This window comes from Meriones unguiculatus, chromosome 2, assembly GCF_030254825.1.
Source record: "Meriones unguiculatus strain TT.TT164.6M chromosome 2, Bangor_MerUng_6.1, whole genome shotgun sequence".
Lineage (NCBI taxonomy): Eukaryota > Metazoa > Chordata > Mammalia > Rodentia > Muridae > Meriones > Meriones unguiculatus.
Genome location: NC_083350.1, coordinates 103,298,087 through 103,318,492, shown reverse-complemented (window position 1 = coordinate 103,318,492; position 20,406 = coordinate 103,298,087). Strand labels below are relative to the sequence as shown.

Below are 20,406 nucleotides of genomic sequence, written 5' to 3'. Positions count from 1 at the left end.
ACTATTCATTCTTTTACTTAAAAAAATAAGTTTGTTCATTCAAAATCCCAAATATGATGATCATAGATCATTGTCTGGATCATTTGAAGAATTTCTTTTGTTTTGTTTTGTTTTGTTTTTGCCTTTTGAGTTTTAGGGGTATTGGAGAAGGGAGAATAGGAGGCAGATATAATAAAAATGTATGAAATTCTCAAGGAATAACGTGGTTTATTATTTTTTTATTTTTTTAATGAAAGCACCTCTCTCAGCTAGTGGTGGTGTGCACCTTTAATCCCAGCACTTGGGAGGAAGGGGCAAGTAGATCTCTGTAAGTTTAAGGTCAGCCTGTTCTACATAGTCAGTTTCAGGACAGCTGGAGCAACATAATGAGACCCTGTCTGGAAAAACAACAACAACGAAACAAAACCAAAAAAACCAATCAACTAAACCAAACTGAAAACCTAACACATTTTTTAAAAAGAAGAAAAAAAAAGAAAAAGAAAATGCCTCACTCACAAAGTTTTTTTGTCTCAGCTTGAGGCAAAAAATAAAAAAATAAATCCCCCCCCCCCTTTTCAGAGATCACTTTTGTTTGGATGATTTTTAAAAAGAGGATGTGAAATTGGGGTCTAGAGGAGCTGGAGAGGGTGGAGGAGGTAGCAGGCGGATGCCATCCAAGTGCATTGTATGCATGCATAAAACTTTCAAATAATAAATAAAACAGTCCCAGCACTAATCATGCTGATTACCTAGCACGAGAGCCTTCAGAATCCAGGGCCCCAAAGCCCATGATAAGTCTTTAGGTTCTAGGAAGGCTGGGTATTTGCATAGAATTTCAACTGTACTAAGGGGCATGATGTAATGGGAGTAGTGAGGGAGGGGTGGGAATCCAGCCAGGCCATCCGTTCAGCTTCTTCTTGGCTTCTCTGTGTGACTTCCCTTTCTCCTGTGCACGGAACTGGATCTTCCTAAAAGGAAGGGTAGAACCTTATGATCTACCACCACACAAGGTAGGCCAGAGAATTTCTTTGTGGCCAAGTCACTGAAGGCGAAGAACTTTGAATGCCATGGGAGTCATGGGTGGCTTTGGGAGGAAGGATTCTAGTTTCTGGAATTCATCTTGAAAAAGAAAGATATTTTCTTTATCTTGCCTTGGAGAAAAGGCATGGGGTAGGGGGCAAGAAAAATGAGGGAAGGAGGGCAGAGAGAGACTTGGTCTCAGATCTTTCGGTGTAACTTAGTTCAAAGTACCCAGCCTGCCAAAGTGTCATACTTAGGGGTTATTGTTTTCTCTAAAAATGGAGAAAACAATATTATGTGCTTGTGTGTGACCCAAAGGATGCCTGCATGGAGTGTGTGTGAGTGTGTGTGTGTGTATAAGGAACAGCATTAGAAATGATGATTTTTTTTTCCCCATTATTATAGCTACCTTTGTTCAAGCTATTATGTCCAATGCTTTTATCTATCTGGTAGTCTTTTCTCCTAAACTCTCTTCAACTCCAGTTGGAGAAGAAACTAGAGAAGTGTACAGGAAGGAGGCTAGTGGGCAGATAACAAGGTCAAAGCCAGTTACAGACAAAAGGTAAACTAGAAGCTACGAAAGGCCCTCGTAGGCCCTAACACATTTAAAAGTCAGACCCTCCAAAATGGGTGCTGGAAAGAGAACAATAGTGACAGAAGTGAGTGGGTATGGACCACTGAACCCCATACTTTCCTGTAAACTGAGCCCCAGACTATAAAAGACATACAACTGTCTCTATGACGGTGGTTTCTTAATCTATGGGTCAAGATCTAGTTGGGGGAGGGGTTGCCTAAGACCATCTGAAAACACAGATATTTACATTACAATTCATAACACAATTACAGTTATGAAGTAGAAACAAAAGTAGCTTTATGGTGTGGGGGGACGTGTCACCACAACATGAAGAGCTGTATTAAAGGGTCACAGCATCAGGAAAGTTGAGAAGCCCTGCTCCAAGGGATAGGAAGCTCCAGGTGTTAGCAGAGAAGATGTGGCGGAGAAAATGGTACCCTGTTCTGTCCTTTCTGGACTGACTGGTAGGATGCCACTTTCCGTTCAGCATCTAGACCAGGGTGTGAGGTCCAAAAGCACAAGGCCGCAGGACAGCTGGCTACAAAGGGCTGCCTGGTTTTTACAAGGCTGTATACAACTATGTACAACGCAAGGTTACTTGGTTTCTGCTCCTTCAGGGCAATCTATTCTGTCCAATACAGAAAGTGTTCACTGCTCTCCCAGTCTGTGTCAGAAGGGCCCTGAGGGAGAACAGGCCTTAGTTCTTGGTCCTCACTGGGGGTTTTTCCCTGGCATTTAAAGATGCTGAGACCAGCCAGGTTGTGGTGGTGCACACCTTTAATCCCAGCTCTTCCAAGACAGAGGCAGGTGGGTCTCTGAGTTTAAGGCCATCCTGGTCTACACAGTGAATTCCAGGACTGTCAAGGCTACACAGAGAAACCATGTTTCAAATAAAAAAAAAAAAAAACCAACCGACCAAACAAACACAAAAGATGTTGATACCTGGGTCCCTCCCCAGGGGCGCTGGCTGAATTAATTCAAGATACATTCTAGGCATCAGGGCTCAAGGCATTCCACTCTGGGATCTGAGGTTAGAACTAGTGTTGCCTTGCTCACTCATGTTCTCTGAGGACCCTTTGCTAGGTGGCTAGATGGTAGGGATGATTGCTCTCAGGAGATTTGATTCCATTGTGATCCCCCAAATTGTGAACTATAAACCTTGTTTCTTTGGTTTGGTTGAGCCTTATTGCACACCTTTAATCCAAGAGCCTTCTGTTTTTTTTTTTTTTTTTGTGAACAGGTGATTATGGTGTGGTTCACTTAGCCCTAGCACACACCTTTAATCCAAGAGCTCTCTCTGTATACCGGGTCTAATAAATTAACCCTAGGTCAAGAGGTGGAGCTAGAAACCAGTTGACAGAGATTAAAGAGTAGGAGGGATTTTGGTTGAGGGGTATTTTAGATAGCGTGGAGAAGAAAGGACCGTTAGCTCCTGCTCTGGCTTTAGCTTAGGCTTCTTTAGGTTAGCTCCTCAGCTCCCTGGCTTTTTGGGCTTTGAGCTAGCAAGCCTTAGGCCTGGTTTTGTTGGCCTTTTGTTCCTGGGGTGTCAGCTGAGCTAGTGAGCCTTTTGGGTTTTTTCCATCCAGATCTGAGCTGAGAAGGAAGGTCAGCTGGTTGCTTTCTCTGCCTCTCTGAGCCAGCAGGTTTTCACCCCGGCATCTGGCTCCTGAGATTTTCCTCATTGTTTATAACAACAAGGAGGTGTGGTTACTATAGAGTAAGGACAGAATCATGTCCTTCTTCTCAGGTCAGCCTGAGAGGAAAAAGACTAGTGGAGGGACTCTAGGTGCTGCTGCCTGGATGGAAACTAGCTACTGCATAGAACTGGTACCCTCGTGTTCACAGCGTTCAAACAGGAACTTTGAGAGTGTTTTCAACTCTGTATCTCCAGTCCTAAGCCTGATGTGGACTCAAGTTCATGAACATTTGCTTTCCCTGCCCTCTCTTCTCTGCCAAGCTGAGTTGCTATTCCAGGTACAACCTCTGATCAATTCTGCAAATATTATGGGAAATCTATTCTCTGATAAGTACCATACTAGGAACCTGGAGGCACGTGATAATTGTTCTGTTTATCAACATCGTTCTTGGAATGTTAACACTGAACAAGTTATTGTTTCTCCAAAGTTCAGGCGCTCGGTTTGCAAAATGTGATCTTAACAAGGCCTGTGTGGAAAGACTGAAATGCCAGTGAGTCAAAACTGTTAGAATAGAGGTTCTCAACCTGGGGATCACAACCCCTTTGGGAGTTGAACAACCTTTTCACAGGGGTCGCATATCAGGTATTCTGCATATCAGATATTTACATTACGATTCATAACAGTAGCAAACTCACTGTTATGAAGTAGCAACAACAATAACTTTAAGGTTGGGGGTCAGCACAACATGAACTTTATTAGAGAGGTTGAGAACCACTGACTTAGAAGGATGCCGGGCCTGGCTAGGTACTTAATAAATAATAGCCAAGATTGTTTTTAAAATTATTATTCACCCCAGTCTGAACATTTGTGTTCTCTTGCAGTTCAGGACTCCCCAACAGAGGGACTTGGAGGTGATTAAGGTGAGAGATTCATCTCCTCGTAGAGCAGTCCAAGGGAGCCTGCTTGCCCTTACTGTTGTGGGACGTGACAACTAGGAGGTGCTACCTCTGAAGTAGAGTGAGCCCTCAGCAGACGAGGAGTCTCACAGACACACTCCTTCATCTTGTTTCCCAAGTGGCAGACTGTGAGCGATCCATTTCTGTAGTGTCTAGACTCCTCAGTGTAGAAGACTTTATTTTCCAGCCTGAAAGGACTAAGGCATGACTATATCTCCTGCCACCACAGTAAACAAAACACCTGCAGCCTTCATGCTGATGCTCTGATGTACAGAGGGACTGGGAAAACAAGCAGTTTGCATGGCACGGTAGATAGTGATCTATGTGGACCTGGATGCTGAGGCACCGTGGAAACATTTGGCTGTGGGGGCTGGCCAGGACCGGGAAGTGTGACAGTATGAGTGAGCATGGCCTCTGTAGGCTCACGTATTTGCATGTTTGGTTCCCAGCTGGTGGACTGTTGGGAAGGGTTAGGAAGTGTGGCTTTGTTGGAGGAGGAGTGTCCCTGGGGGTGGGCTTCGAGGTCTCAAAGGCTCACACCAGGCCTAGTCTCTTTGGGAGTCTACCGCCTGTGGATCAGCCCCATGCCTACCTGCCTGCCACCATGTTACCCACCATGATGATAAGGGACTAGTCCTCTGAAGCTGTAACCAGGCCCCCAGTTAAATGGTCTCCTCTACAAGTTGCCTTGATCGTGATGTCTCTTCACAGCAACAGAACAGCAACTAAGACAAAGAAATAATGGCTTAGATGAGACCAAGAAATGTCCAATGCAGATTTGGGAGGAATTTGGAAGAGAGGCACAAACACTGTTTAGTTTAGGTGACAAAGGACCAGCCCTGGAGAGCAGAAAGGTGAAAAGGACAGAAAGACACAGGGCTGGGGTCATGGAAGCTGTGAAACCGATTGTGGATTATTCTCTAACTCACTGATACTATGCTTAATTCATAGGCAAGAATAATGGACATGTAAGTCCACAAAAAGACTTTTATATGAATACTCATACCTTTTTTCATAATGGCTAACTACTAAAAACAAATATATGTTAACTAATAGAACCCATAAACAAATTATATGACACCCCAACCATCAAATTAAACCGTAAGGTATTCTAAAAAAAAACACTATGCTAAATATAAACTATATAAAATGAATAAAAGACTGCATACTATACTATTCCATTTAAATAACGTTTTGTAAGACAGATTAGAATTTCCTGGGAAATGGAGTATGTATGTATGTGTATCACTGGGTCAGAGAATAAGTATATCTTTACTGTGATAAAAAACTGCCAGGTGTTTTGTTTTCAGGAACTTACGTAGAGTAGGTTGTTGCATAAAATAAAAAGGTCTAACAGATCTTATTATTAAATAGTCTATAATTATCATGGCGGTTTTTACCTAACCCGATATCATAATCAATAAAAGGCACAGACACCTGTTGTATTTTAGAACGAGCCTCATTTTACCTGGTGCTGGGCAGGTAGTTCTACCCCAACTTTCTCGTTATCTCCCAGCCCCCATCCCATGCCATTTGTTTTAATCATTTCTATCTGAGCTACCTCCCATCCGTAATTCCATAAATACTCGCTTAATCTTCTCACCTGGGCTGCTCTCCCGCATCCCTGCCAATCCAGCCATGCGTTTCTCTCCAGCTAACCCACAGGGTCTTTCTCCTCCTTCTCTCTGGGATCTCTCTCTCTCTCCCATGTTCCTTCAGTCCACAAAGCCCGTGAGCCTTGGCTCTGCCCCTTCCTTCTGCCCTGCCCATGTGCAGGCCTTTGAGTTAGCCAATCGGGAAATACTTTCTCAAGGAGGGTTATAAATGTCATTTTGGGGTACATGAGTGTCAGCAAGCAGAGCTCGGGGAGCAATATAGTTAACAATCAAATACAAAGCACCGGGCCGTGCTGTTACAGTAGGTATTGTTTCTTTCCTAGGTAAAGGCTGAGGTCGTTTCCTGATCAGGTGCTCTCCGGCTTATTCTGTGAGACAGGGACTCTCACCGTGATGGTCTGAGTGGTAATGGCCCCCGAGGCTCAGGTCTTTGGACACTTGGTTGCTGGAATGTCCAGCGCAGTGGGGCAGACACTGGAAGATATATGGCACTGCAGACGTTTTGAGGGTTTGTAGCCTCACCGTTTGCTTTGCTTTCTGCTTTGTGTTTACAGTTGAAGAGGAGGTTTCTTAGCTTCCTATTTGGGTCTTTTGATGACGTTTTCCCCGACTCTGGAACTGGAACCCCTAAATAAATCCTTCCTTAAGTTATGGTGTTCATGGTGTTTTGTCACAGCAACAAAAAGGAACTTTGCCGGCCCGCGTGGCCAGCATGGTCCAGTGAGGCCTCTTTTCCTGCATCTCTCCTTTGCCCCAGTGCTGCCCTGTGGGTGCTGGCATCCAGAACCAGGCACTCAGGCCTGCCTGGCAACAACTGTCCTGAGTCACTGCCCTGCTCCTTACGCCATTCTTATCCTTGTCAATTCTGCAGCTGGAACCCACGGAGCACAATACAATTAATCTATTTGACAGTAAGTGCATGGCCGGGAAAAGCCTGGGAGTTGTGGCACTGCAGAAGGCATTGTAGACTGTGGGCTTAAAATATTTTGTTGAGAATGACAAGTTTTTTAATGGGAGGGAGGAAGAGAAAGAGTTGTTTAGAGGGACTTGCGATAAAAATTTTCCCAGAAAGTATTGGAAATGCCAAAGGAAAAGGCAGAATTTATGACCGTGGTGTCTAGAGAGCTATTTACAGAGATTTATTTTAATTTTGTGTGAGTGCATGTGTGTATGCGTGTGTGCAGGAGCCCACTGAGGGCAAAAGAGGGTGTTAAATCCCTTGGAGCTGGAGCTACAGGTAGCTGTGAGCCATCCTACATGGGTCCTGGGAGCCAAATTCTGAAGAGATGTGTGTGCAGTGTGTGTAAGTTTCACAAGCAACAAGACTTCAATGTTTGCTTCAGAATTTTTGGCATACAGATACTCACGTACTTCTTGTCTGGGAGCATAGTAAACTAAAACAGGAAAGGTCTGGTTTCTCCAAGAATATTCTTACAGGCCTAAGTCACAACACCTGGCTTCCTCAGCTGCTGCTGTGGAAGACCTGGGTTCAGTTCCCAGCGCCTCCCGGGTGGCACACATCCATTTGTTACTCCAGCTCCAGAGGATCTGATCCATCATGTGACCCCTCCATCATGTGACCCCGGTAGGCACGAGGCCTCATGCTGTTTACACACATACGTGCGGGTGAAACACTCATGCACATAAAATAAATAAGTCTTTAACACGTTTGGGCTAGCACTGGCAATTTGAATGACCTATTTGAAGAGCAACTTTCTCTCCCACCTTCTTCCCCATGTAAAATGTTACCTTTGAGCACACTACTCTACCGTTAGGAGACCAGTCTGCTGACAAGCACAGAACCACCTGATTAGTGAACGTTAGCTTCGTTTTGCTTACATGTGAGGCAGGTGGTTTTTGTTTTTCTTTCCCCAACAATCATCAAAGGGTAGTTACAGAAACAGGTAGATAGACGATAATGTGTTGGTGGAGAGAGAGTGCAGCCATCATGTAACAGCAGATAGGTGTTTTAAGACTACCTCTCCTTATGGTGAAGCGGGGGCTGTGTCACGTTACCACGCTAAGACATCAGAAAAGCCCACGCTCATAAGTGATCATTTGGCTTTCCCTTTGAGAAGACGCGTGCAACTTTCCCTGCGGTGTGTGGAGGTGATAGCGGTTTGTGTGACCTGCTCTTTTGGCTCTGCCTCGTGTTTTCAACCAAAGTTAGTCTCATCTGTAATTGGTTGATGTGGTTCGGTCGCTTCTCAGAATTCCATGACTAAACTAGGAACGGCATTTGTTGTTGATTGATACGCATTTCAGCATCACAGCAGACTTTGGTCTTTGTGAACGTGTCTGGAAAGTCAAATATATCTAGAGGCCTACGGGCTAATGACACCATCAACTGGAGGTTATGGAACAGAAGTTGGAGGTAATTCAAATGAGAAGAAAACTAGGCTGTGTGTGTCTTTGTGTGCGTGTCGGTGTCTCTGTGTATGAACTTACGTGCATGCCCTACAAGCGTGTGGAGCCAGAGGGCAACCTCTGGTATCATTCCCTGAACACTGTCAACCTTGTCATGTTTTTAAATTTTTTATTTTATTTTTATTAATTACAGTTTATTCACTTTGTATCCCAGCTGTAGCCCCCTATGCCATCCCCTCCCAATCCCACACTCCCTCTCTCTTCTTCTCCCATGCTCCTCTCCCAGTCCACTGATAGAAGAGGTCTTCCTCCCCTTCCCTCTGACCCTAGCCTATCAGGTCTCATCAGGACTGGCTGCAATGTCCTCCTCTGTGGCCTGGTAAGGCCTGCAATGTCCTCATGGGGAGCTGATCAAAGAGCCAGCCCATGAGTTCATGTCAGAGATGGTCCCTGTTCCTATTACTGGGGAACCCACTTGGACACTGAGTTGCCATGGGCTACATCTGTGCAGGGGTTCTAGGTTATCTCCATGCATGGACCTTGTCTGGAGTATCAATCTCAGAAAAGATTCCTGTGCCCAGATTTTTTGGTTCTGTTGCTCTCCTTGTAGAGCTTCTGTTCCTTCCAGGCCTTTCTATCTCCTCCTTCTTTCATAAGATTCCCTGCACTCTGCCCAAAGTTTGGCTATGAATCTCAGCATATGTTTTGGTACCCTGTGGGTGGAGTCTTTCAGAGGCCCTCTGTGATAGGCACCTGTCCTGTTTCCTGTTTTTTCCTTCTTCCAATGTCCGTCTGATTTGCCTTTCTGAATAAAGAAAGCATCTTGCCCAGGGTCTTTCTTGATAAGCTTCCTTAGGTGTACAGATTTTAATATGACTATCCTACATTATATGTCTAATACTTACCTTACACCCATCAGAATGGCTAAGATCAAAAACTCAAGTGACAACACATGCTGGAAAGGATATGGCGAACCTTGTCATTTTGAGACAGGGATTCTCATGGGCATGGGGCTTGCCAGTTAGGCTAGTCTGGGTGGCCAGTGAGCCCCAAGGATGCCCCTGTCTTTGCCTCCCAGTACTGCAATTGCTGTGGGTGCTACTGTGCCTTTTTTTTTTTTTAACATGGGCTCTAAGGATCAGACCCAGGTGCTAGAGCTTACAAGGCAAACACTTTACTAACTGAACAACTTTTCCAGCCTGGGAAGGAGGAAGCTTAATAGCTCATTCAAGCCCTCTCCCACCTTTTCATGATACTAACAAAAAAGTTTGGAAAAAGTTTTGTGCAATGGCTAAAACCCTTGCTGGGTAAAACCCTTGCTGTATCAACTGACAAGCAGGGTTTGATCTCTGGAACCCACATAAAGGTGGAATGAGGGAGCCGACTCCTCTGACAGCCAATCACGCACCATGAAATGTGCACTGATGTCCCTTTAAACAACAAAACAAACTCTTAATATCTACCGAGGGTCGTGACCAAAGTCCCCTCTTCTGTGAAGCTGGCTGAGATCCTCCAACGTGGTTGAAATGATGCCGCCCAGGTGTCTGCAAAACTTCACCCCCTGTTGGAATTGTCCATAGAGGGAGCCCCTCTCACTGCCCTGACACCTTCTTAAGCGGTGAACCTAAGAGCCTGGGACACTGGAAGGGCTCACGTGTGTTTGTGGTTCAGGTGACCCTTGTTCATACTCTTTACTAGATACTATTTTTAGGGTGTCTGACTCGCAAGGTATTGAGGAAAAACTTCATGAAGGCGAGGTTCTTCTTGGTCACAGGCCCAAGAGTGAGGTGAATTGGAAAAGTCGGGCAAGAAGCACATCAAAGCATAAGATGAAAAAGTTAAAGGGACCCAAGCCAGAAAGAGGGTAATAAAAAGGTCTCAGTTTCCTTATTTAATGATGCATTTCATCCATTCTGGTTGTTCATTTTCCCATTTTGTGCATTCTGCTGGGTGCCTGTTATGGCCAGGGGCTGTTTAGAGTACTAGGGATATAGCAGTGAGGACACAGCCCAAGTTTCTACCTTAATGTTCCCATGGGGACAAAGACAGGCAACACAACAAATGAACAATGGTAATGCTGTTGTAATCGGCAAATGTATAGCTAGCCAGGTAAAGCCAGAAAAAGAAAACATCATCCACAGGGCTAAAAAGTAAGGGAGAAGACCTTTCTGACCAAAGGCTGGAGTTCAATAATGCCTTAAGGACACAGGCAAAGGAGCATTTCAGAAGGAACAGTGGCCCCAGGCTGAGTGTATTGAGAAAAAAAAGGAGACGAGAGGTTAGAACATCGTGGGGAGAAAAAGGAGATAAAAACTGTCTTGCACTGGTGAAAACGGCTTGTGATTGATGAGTGCACAGTACAGTCCTGTTACTGAGTCTCTGCATCGCTGAAGGCAACCTCCAGTTCTCAGAAGTGCATAAATAGAGCCATTCTGAACAGACCTTGCAATCAGCGTCCTCACCTGAGGCTAACAGGCCTGGGGATTCACAGTGAACCTTGAAGAGATTTTTTTTTTTTAAACAAGGTCTCATTAGATGACCCTAGCTAGCCTTGAACTGTAGAGCAGGTTGGCTTCAAACTCATGGAGATCTACTTGCCACTGTCTCCTGAGTGCTAGGATTGAAGGTGTGTGCCCGGCAGAATTTTATTTTCTTTTTTTCAGAGAAAATGTTAGTTGTGGCCTGCACCCAAAAGCTTATAAGACTAGGCAGGAACAGAGAAGAATGAAATAAATCAGCCATGAGAACCCAGTCTCCCCTCCCCTTGTTTTTGTTGTTGTTTTTTTTTTTTTTTTTTTTTTTTTTTTTTTTTTTTTGAGACAGGGTTTCTCTGTGCAGCCTTGGCCATCCTGGACTTGGTTTATAGAACAGGCTGGCCTTGAACTCACAGAGCTCCACCTGCCTCTGCCTCTGGAGTGCTGAGATTACAGGCGTGTCCACCATGCCCAGTTGAGAACCCAGTCTCTTAAACAGAGAAGTACTTCACTTCCACTGACAAATATGCGTCCTCCTACTTGCCATGATACAATCAGTCCCTTAAAATATCTTTAAAATTACATTTATCTATGGGGGGGGGCGTGCACACACAAACATACACACTTTTGGGTGTTGGTCCTCTCTCTCCACTATGTGGGACTCAGGGATAGAATTCAGTTATCAGGCTCTCAGGCTCCATGACAAGTGCCTTCACCCACTGAGCTCTCTCACTGGTTTTATAGTCAATCTTTTGGGGCCTCTCTCTTATACAGCTAGACACTTAGGTATAGAGAATTATTTCTCCACTGTAAAATAAAACCACAAGGGTTTTCCACAAAAAACAATTCATGTGGAGTGCTGGGGGAGGTCATAGGATGGATGAGGATGGCCAAGGATGGCCAATGGGAGGGCCATGTCCTGGCCAAAGAGGTCAGCCACTGCCCTACTTCTGCTGATCTTGTCTTGAGGGGATGGGACCTCACATTGACACTGGGAGTTAACCTGGATATATGGGGGGATGACATCTATACATGTTTAATCTCTTTCTGTTTTTGAATGCTGGCATGACAACCAACCAACCCATAGGCAGGTGCTTTGTGGTTTCTACATTTACGAGAATCTCTGAGACAGCTATGATTTAAAAGCATCAACAGCCCCACCCATCAGCATACACTTTTATGGGGAAAATCTGAGGGCCTGGCCACCTGCAATGTTCTTAGGTCTCAGGAGTCTGGAGGACAGGTTGGTTCTCTCTGCCTCACTTCTCCTGAGTTCTGACCATGACCCAGGGCACTGATTCCAGTGACGCCATCCTCTTTCCCCTTCATGTCCACCAGTGAGCCCTGTCTTACGGGGATGGTACAGGTAGGAGGCTGTGAACAGGCCGTGGTATTAAGAAGCCTCTGAGAGAAAAGTGGGAGATGCTTCTTAGCACAGAGATTTCTCCTTCCTGCCTCTTCTCAGGACTCTACTCTGCTCCTGCTAATTCCCCTCCACACCAGGCCAGCCACAGCATGAATATGCCTTGGCTTACAGTTACAGAAACCCAACTCAACCCAGATCAGAGAAAAGTAAATCCATCTGCTTCCACACCCAAGATACCCAAGGGAGGTACAGCTTCGTACTGGCTGGATTCCAATGCCATGGAATCTTCCTCAGCCCCTCCAGCATTAACTTTCGTTTCCTGTTGCCTTCATTCTTTGATGTGGCCGGAAACAAGTTGACCTACTTGGTCATTATTGCTGTTTCTCCTGAAGCATTTCTACTCAGACAAGGATCTAGCTGCCTGAGGGGGTTGTGACACTAGACAAGGCCTTGTGTTCCAGGGCATGGGTCACTGCTGTGGAGAGAGCCGGCTTCCATGTGCTCTAGAAGAGTGAGTGAATGGTCCAGAGAGCGAGCGCCGAGGGTGCTCTGTGTGGTGGTTGTATAGATGTGGGATGTGGCACATTTGGAGAGGAGGGGTAGTGGACAGTTAAACACATACTTTCTGTCTACATGTACACTAGACTCATGTCAGACTTAGTTGCCAAAGAGCATCCATTGTTCACCCAACTTCTGTAAAGTGATAGATGCTTGTCAGTTTCAGTATTAGTATATTGTCACTGTACAACAAACATGTCCAGTTTGGTACACTTTGAAGGGGTGTTTAAGACAAGGCTATTTCTCAATGCTGGCAATGAAAGGAGCTCTCTAGTGTCTAGTGAACAACACTCTCATTCCCTCCTTGTGTAGAACCACAGTGGAGATCTTGCCATAGTCAGTATCTTGTCCAACTGAACAGACATGTTCTTAAGCATCTGATAGCAGAGTGGTATCACCTTTCCATCTCCTTCATATTTTATGAATTTAAAATTATATTTATTTTTTATGTGTGGGGTGTTTTGCCTGTCTGTGCATTGTGTTCAGGCCTACTGCCCTCAGAGGCCAGAAGAAGGCATTGGATCCCCTAAAGCAGGTTACAAATGGTTGTAAGTTGCCTTGTGGGTGCTGAGAACTGAACCTAGGTCCTCTGGAAGAGCAGCTAAGCCAAGCCAGTGTTCTTAGCCACTGAGCTATCTCAGTAGCTGCAATACCCTACATTTTAAAGTTGAACCAGATCTCCAGGGAATCAAATTTCATGAAGTTCTTGTGCAGCCACACATGGAAGTTTGTGATGAGAATGGGAGCAAACATTTCATTTAATATAGGCAAAAGTAGGACAATCTGTCCACACAGAGAGCAATCCAAGCTTACTGAAGGCGGGAGGATGAGAAGGGAGGTAACAACTGTCCTTAGGTCATGTTGGGGCTGGAGAGATGGCTCAGGGGTCAAGAGCACCAGATGCTCTTCCGAGGACCCGGCCAAATCCCGCACATGGCAGCTCACAACTGTCTGTGACTCCAGTTCCAGGGGATCTGACACCCTCACACAGACACATGCAGGCAAAACACAAATATCCCTAAAATAAAAGTAAACAAATATATTTTTTTAAGTGTGCTAAGCACCCAGCTCTACATGGATTATTTCAATTGTTACAACATCTCGTGGGACAGGATGTTGGCAGCGTGTTTGTTCAGCCGGTCACCAGGTAAACACCCCTGTATGGGAGGCTTTATTACTGTCTCTCTGTGAGGCTAATCTGCCAAAAGTCACATACGTAACAGATCAAGGTTTACACCTGGGAAGTGCAACCATAAGCCACGTTGACAATGCTTTCATTCATAGATTCCCTGATGAGTGATGTCCAATGCCTCCTACATATTGAGGTTGAACCTAGGTGCTCAAACAGTAACCACAGCTGTGAGTGATGGAAGGAAAAAAACCACACGACTCTCACATTCTAGAAGAGAAGAAATCCAGTAAGTTGGAAAGGGACATAAAATGTTATTTAAGTTGGGTGAGGTGGCCCACATTTTCAATGCCTGTACTTGGGAAGCTGAGGCAGGAGGATTTGCTTGAGTGTGTGGTCAGCTTGGGCTACAGAGTGAAACCTTGTTCCAAAAGCACCTTATCCTCCCCAAAGGCCTAGAAGAAGTGTGTGTGTGTGTGTGTGTGTGTGTGTGTGTGTGTGTGCACGCGCGCGCACATGTACAATTCTGAATTAAGTGGTGAGTCTTGCTAAGAAAGGGATATTAAATAAATATCTAAGACACTTGGGAGCAAACCATACAGATATCTGAAAAAGCGCAAGAAGTAAAGAAGACAACGATTGGACCTGAAGAAGGAGTGAGAGAAGTGTTCTAGGAATGTCATAGATTCCAGTATCACTGAAGCTGAGTCTGACTGGGGTAGGAGTGTGACTGGGGCTCAAAGCTCTAGGAAACAGGACCTAAAAGGGAAGTGGGAACAGGGTCTTGTTAAGACCTTGCAAATGGCAGGGCTTGGTCTTTTACTTGGGTACAATGTAGTGATTCAGGCTGGGCCAGAGGAAAAACTCTCTGTCAAGAAGAGGCTGCAAAGGGGCAAGGAAGCCTTTTAAGAGACACTGCAGTGACCCAGGCAGAGGTTTGGGTAGTTTGTCCTGGTGTGCACTAGACATGTGGCAGCACTTAAGTCTAAGTTTATTGTGAAACCAGAGTGGAAAGATTGGCCAACAGGTGTGTACAAAAGCAACCAGTTGAGTGATGCTCTGTCTTTTGGCCTAAGCCACTAACACTGGAAATCGGTGACATGAGAGGCAGGCAGGGGTCCACAGGAACGGTATGATTTTGTTTTGTTTTGTTTTGTTTTGTTTCTTTGTGAAAAAGTCTTTATTGTAAGAAAAAAAATCTAACAAGTTTCACTTAGCAAAAATACATATCCAAAAGGAAATCATGGTACAAAGAAAGCTTGAAGCCAAGGCCTCACCAATTTCTACAGTATTAGAATTGTGTCTCAATCCTCAAAACTAACTTTTAAAAAGCTTAAACCTAAAGATATTAAATGGAAATACAAATTAGACTGAACATGAGGAATGCTTCTCTTTGCACCTATGAGTTGTCCAAACAAGTACACGTCCTCAGCATGTCCACTGTGGTGGGTTTAAAGACCCACTCAACATAGTTAAAACTCCTTACCTCAGATGCCATCACTCTCAAGTATACTACCAAAAGTGCTAACTGAGAAGAGCAAAATGAAGTAGTTTCAGTTTACTCGGTATTCCATGCTAGAAGAAAAGTTTTCATGAGAAACCCTGAAGAGCTAATTTTTTTTTTTTTTTTAATCCAGATTTCACCAACTCATGATGAAAAGTGGGTCCTTCAGCTTTTTCTGGAGTTATAAATTGCTCTTGCCTGCTGTATGGGCCACCTGTGACATTTTTTGACTGGAACATGTTCCAACAATATAAATCATATCCACCCATGTTGTTCTGACCACCGTAGCTGGCCCTGTAACAGCCATTCACTGACTGGCTCTCCAGGGCACTGGAAGTCGCCTAGGCAAGTGCCCCTCCCATGGCCTGTATTACATGTGTTGCCTGGCTGCTCTCAGCCCCATTGCTTGCCCCTGTCACTGAATTCAGGGAGAGTTCTGTGTATCTGTGCTGCATGTTGGCCCGGCCCTTCCACACAGCTGCCACTGCTTCTTCATGGGTGGGAGACTCAACATCAGCTTCTCTGGCCATTCTTCCATCAGGGCCAACCTCAATATGAACTCTCACAGGGCTGAGTGGAGAGATGTTGTAAATGTTGTTCTCCGTTGCTTTGTAGGGCAGCCCTCTCATGTGGACACAGTGGCCGGTGGCGCTCTGCACTGTGAACTCACTGTCTCCGTATCTGTTGTCATAGATTCATGAGAGACAGTAGCTGAGGTCTCTCCCGAACAGTGGTGAAGCCATAGTATCACTCAGCATCACTGAGGCCACTGTATTCTTCAGAGCCCCCATAGCCTGCACAACAGGCACCTATCCTATCCAGGATCTCATCCTATCTAGGCTTGCCTGTTTCACAATGCCAGTGTATCTCCAGGCTGTGCCAGGCCGGTCATAGGGCCCAGGCCTCTGCACAGACAGAAACTTCAGAGGTGGTTCTGAGTATGAGCCAACATCTTCCTGACAGCTCTTGAACATTTCAATATACCTGTGCCCTATTCTCTCCTTTTGCTTCCCTAGAGCTTTCTCAGCTAACGCTTGTGAGGCAAACTGAACGAAGGCCTCCCCTGTAATCTTGCCCTCTGGGTTCACAGGTAATGGGATCCCGTTTGGCACAATTTCCATCCCGGAGAAGAACTGAACGATTTCTTCCTTTGTGCATCCACATGGGAGTCCCCGAAGCCTCACGAAGCCATCATGGGCACTGTCAGTGCTGTTTGGACCACTGTGCTCCAACACCCAATTCATCTCAGTTCTGTGTGACTTGAACACCTCAATACATTGGTGTCTCATGCTTTTCCTGTCTTTTTTTTTTTTTCAGAGCCAGTTTTACAATGTCATCATCTGACTCAAGTTCAACAAAAGCCTTGCCACTCTGCCTGCCTTCTCTTGTATAAATGAAGTGAACACTTGAGACCTGGTCATGAACATGTACAGTCAGAGAGGAAGTTTTGTATGTCCTCCATTGAGCAGTATTGGGGTAGGCCATGGAGTTTGACCATGTAGCCTTTACCTCCCCTAGGACCCAACATCATGGACACTTGACAGAGCTGATGTCACACAGCAATTTTTTGTAGCTTAAAGAACCACCACAGATGCCTTCTGTAGTGAACACTTACGGAAGGTAACAAGTGCAACACAGGAGGAAGGCAGAAGTAACTTCTATTTTCAATAAGGGATGTGGCTTACGAGCCCCAACTCCACCCAAAGCCTTAAAAATGAAGAGGGCTCAGGAGAAAGTCCAGGTACATCTTCCTTTTGTCCTCAGCCTTCAGGAAGACGAGGCACAGTCCTCCTTCCATGACGGAGCTGGAAGTGTGTGCTTTTGTTTTAAGTGGGAAGGGTCATAAAAGCTCAGTTTGGGATGTTTAATTAAAGATACCTATTAGACCTCTTTATAGGTTGATATAGCTACTTTGTAGGTTCCTCTTTCTTCCACCCTTCTCCATCCCCCTTTTGTCTTCCCTTTCAACCCCTTAACACTAGATACGAGAGAAAAAAGGATAAAGAGGAAAGGAAAGAGATCCCTGAATAAAGTCAGGGGTCAGAGAGAGGGTGTCATTATTGTTAGGCTAATTAACAAACTCCAGCCAACATCAATCAACAGCAACCAACTGCAACCCACACACCTTTCTCGGGAGCCCAGCATTTATACAACTTCTGAAAAGTCCCAAGAATTCCAAATGTCACAAAAATCACAGAAACTATCTGCAGCTGGCAAAATCACACCACTGTCAGAGCACGAGGCAAATCATAGTCAGCTGCTTCAAAGCACCTGCATATCCCCATACCTGGAGTTAAAATGAAAACATATTCTTATAACATTTCTGTGTTTTTAAGAAAACCAAAATTCTTGCTACCTACCTCCAAAGGTGATGCTGATAGACAGGCTGAGAGCTCAGAAGAGAGGTCATTCAATGCTGAAGTTCACAGTCAAGCAGGTATATTCTACTTCAGGACAAGTAAAGACATCGAGGCACGAGGCACGTGTGACTTTGGAAAAATGATGACAAAAAATATACTAGGTTTAAAAAGTGTCAGATTTAAATTTTTACCCTTATTCTGCTACCCCCTACTTACTTTTCCTTTCTCCCTATATCCTCCTGGCTTTTTACCCACATGCACAGATAATTGCAAAATGTTCTACCCTGTTTGCTTGCCAGGAACACACTAATACTTCCTACATGTTTCCTACAGTGTTTTTAGAGGATTTAAACGGCTGACAAAATGCTGGGCACAAACTAGGCTGGAAACACAAAGTTGGAAAATCCTGCATAGCTTGGTGACCCACGGTAAGCTACAAGCCTACCATAATCTTTGGGGGCAGTGAGTCCATGTTCAGAAGACTGAACTACCATGTGAATGGCGGCATAGGGAGAGACGTTCTAGAAACAGGGATCTGTGAAAAGGCTCTAGGAGGCAAAGAAAAGCACACACTATGGTAAAAATGAAAAAAAAAAAATGCCCCTCCCCCACAGGCTTATGTGTTTGAACATTGCTTCCTAACTGGCAGCGCTAATTTGGAAGGTTGGAAAGCCTTCAGGTCACTGGTTCTCAACCCGTGGGTCGTGACCCCCTTGGCAAACCTCTGTCTCCGAAACTATTTACATCACGGTCCACAACAGCAGCAACGTCACAGTTATGAAATGCATGAAAATAATTTTATGGCTGGGGTGACCATGGCATGAGGAACTACTAAAGGGCTGAAGCAGTAGGAAGGTTGAGAACCACAGCTTTAGGAGGCGGCGTAGCTGAAGGAGGTGGGTTGCTGGAGTGGAGCCCTAGAGCGGTAAAAGTTAAGAACGCCTGTTTCCTGCCCCTCTTCCCCAGCTGCCTGCACCACCATCTCCTGCCTCTGTGGATGAAGGCCTCCAGGCCTCAGGCCTTCCCCACAGTGCTGCACTGGGACCTGTAGACCAAGAGCCCAAATCAACCCTTCCTCCTTTAAATTGCCTCTGCCAGGTGTTTGATCGCAGTAATCAGCGAAGTTACACAGCTGGGCCATCTATTACAACTGACAATTAGATAGGAATTAACTTATTTAATCTCTGCACACACACAAACACACAAAAACCCTTTAGGTGTGCAGAAGCACAAGTAGAGCCTTTCTCTGAGGTTCTGCACCAAGTAGGGATCATCCATACAGAAAATGTTGATCTTAGTGAAGCCCAAACATTTCAGTGGTTTTAAAAGAGTTTAATTTGGGCCTCCGAGTACACAAAAACTCCGTCGGGATCTGATTTAACCTCTCACCGACACAGTGTGCTTTTAATTTTACAGAAAAGGTTAGGGCTGTAAAGAAGGCAGGCACCCTGGTCATTTAGTCACCTGCTTTGCTTTCTAAAACTTGAGTAAGAGTCATCCTTCCCTTCAAAGACGCCAGAAAAACAGCCCCATGCACACGAGCACACGTCGCTGACAACGCCTCCGTAAGCTGACTTATATTTCCTCTCTCATTCACCATTCTGTAGGTGCAGAGAATTATTTATGAGGGGGAAAAAAAAAGTACTGCGGATAAAAATTGGTCCAGGGCTCCCGGCTTTGGATCTGGATGGTTGTGTTTCCTTCCAGGGCCGGCAGGAGGAGCACCAGGCAAGGCTTGGGGACAGCGCCTCCCCCACCGTCTCCTAGCCTCCCTTGCCCAACTTCCCCCTAGCCACAGCTTCAACTAAAAGTGGCCATTGACCTTTCAAGTTTTTGAGCAGTGATGCAACAGAATAGTATTTCAAAGAAAAATGGTTATCAAAATTTTGAATCCGGTTTTCCCATGAGTGTTAATTGCTTGTGTTCCTGTTTAAAGAAAAAAAAAAAAAGTAGGTCACATTTAAAGTGGGTCACGTTTCAGGGGCTAGTGTGCCTGAATGCAGGCTCAGAGGCCATGTGGCCTCCTAGAGTGCAAGGTGAGGGTCCCAGTAGAAAAGAAGTGCCTGGGATCCATCCGTACTCAGGGCCCCCGGCTTTGCAGGGCATCACAGAGACAAATGCACAGGGCTCCATCACCCCGTACCCCAACAGGGCACAGGTAAGGGCGCCCCCTCTGCAGGCCAAGCAGGTGGGTCGGGTGGACCTCTCAGGGCCTCCGGAAGGATGCACTGGAGTTGAGCGGCGGAGGAAGGGAGGAGCTGGGCAAGGCTGGTGCGGGGGATGACCGGCCGGAGCTCCAAGGGGAGGGACTGAGAGCCGTGCGCGCGGCTTTAAGGAGGCGCTCGTCCCCGCTCGCTCTCTGCCTTCTAGGACGCTGGCGGAGGGGACGGCCCCTGGTTCGCCTCCTGAGGTCCCCGGGAATGGTCGGGGACTTGGGCAGTGGCCTGCTTGCTCCAGCTCTGCGTGTCTGAGAGAGGGAGGGACCGATTTCTGGGCCCCGCCCCCTTCCCTCCCCTCCCCTCCCGCCGGTCTTGCACCCTGCGCTGAGGAGGGTCGCGTCTGGCAGGCGCACGGTGGTGTGGATGGAGTCTCCCCCATCCCCGGCGGGCCGGACAGAGGGGCTGCTGCTCTTCGTGGGCCTCAGCTGGGGCGGACGGGGGCAGGCACCGGCCGCCTAACGGGCACTGCCTGGGGACTCGTACCTCTTGCCCCCGAGCGCCCCGGGGTGCAGGGTCCGGAGGAGGGCGGAGTCCCAGGCTCGCACCCCGCAGCCGCCGGCATCCGCACCGGCTCTCGAGCCGGCTCCCTTGAAGCCTGCGCATTAGCGCCCGAGCCTCTTTAAAGCGCTGGCGGGGGCTGCGGTCAC

The 20,406-nt window shown here is 46.1% G+C and overlaps 1 protein-coding gene and 1 pseudogene across 1 annotated transcript in view; one reads left to right on the top strand and one right to left on the bottom strand.

The window, feature by feature from the left end:
• Window positions 1-13,577: 13,577 nt before the first annotated feature.
• LOC110562880 (heterogeneous nuclear ribonucleoprotein F-like) lies at window positions 13,578-20,374 on the bottom strand (annotated as a pseudogene).
• Window positions 19,562-20,406, top strand: part of Socs2 (suppressor of cytokine signaling 2) — a 35,839-nt gene continuing 34,994 nt past the window's right edge. Inside the window, exon 1 of the mRNA XM_021659779.2 lies at window positions 19,562-19,698. The gene's annotated coding sequence lies outside the window, so the exon portion shown is untranslated. The remainder of the gene's footprint in view (window positions 19,699-20,406) is intronic.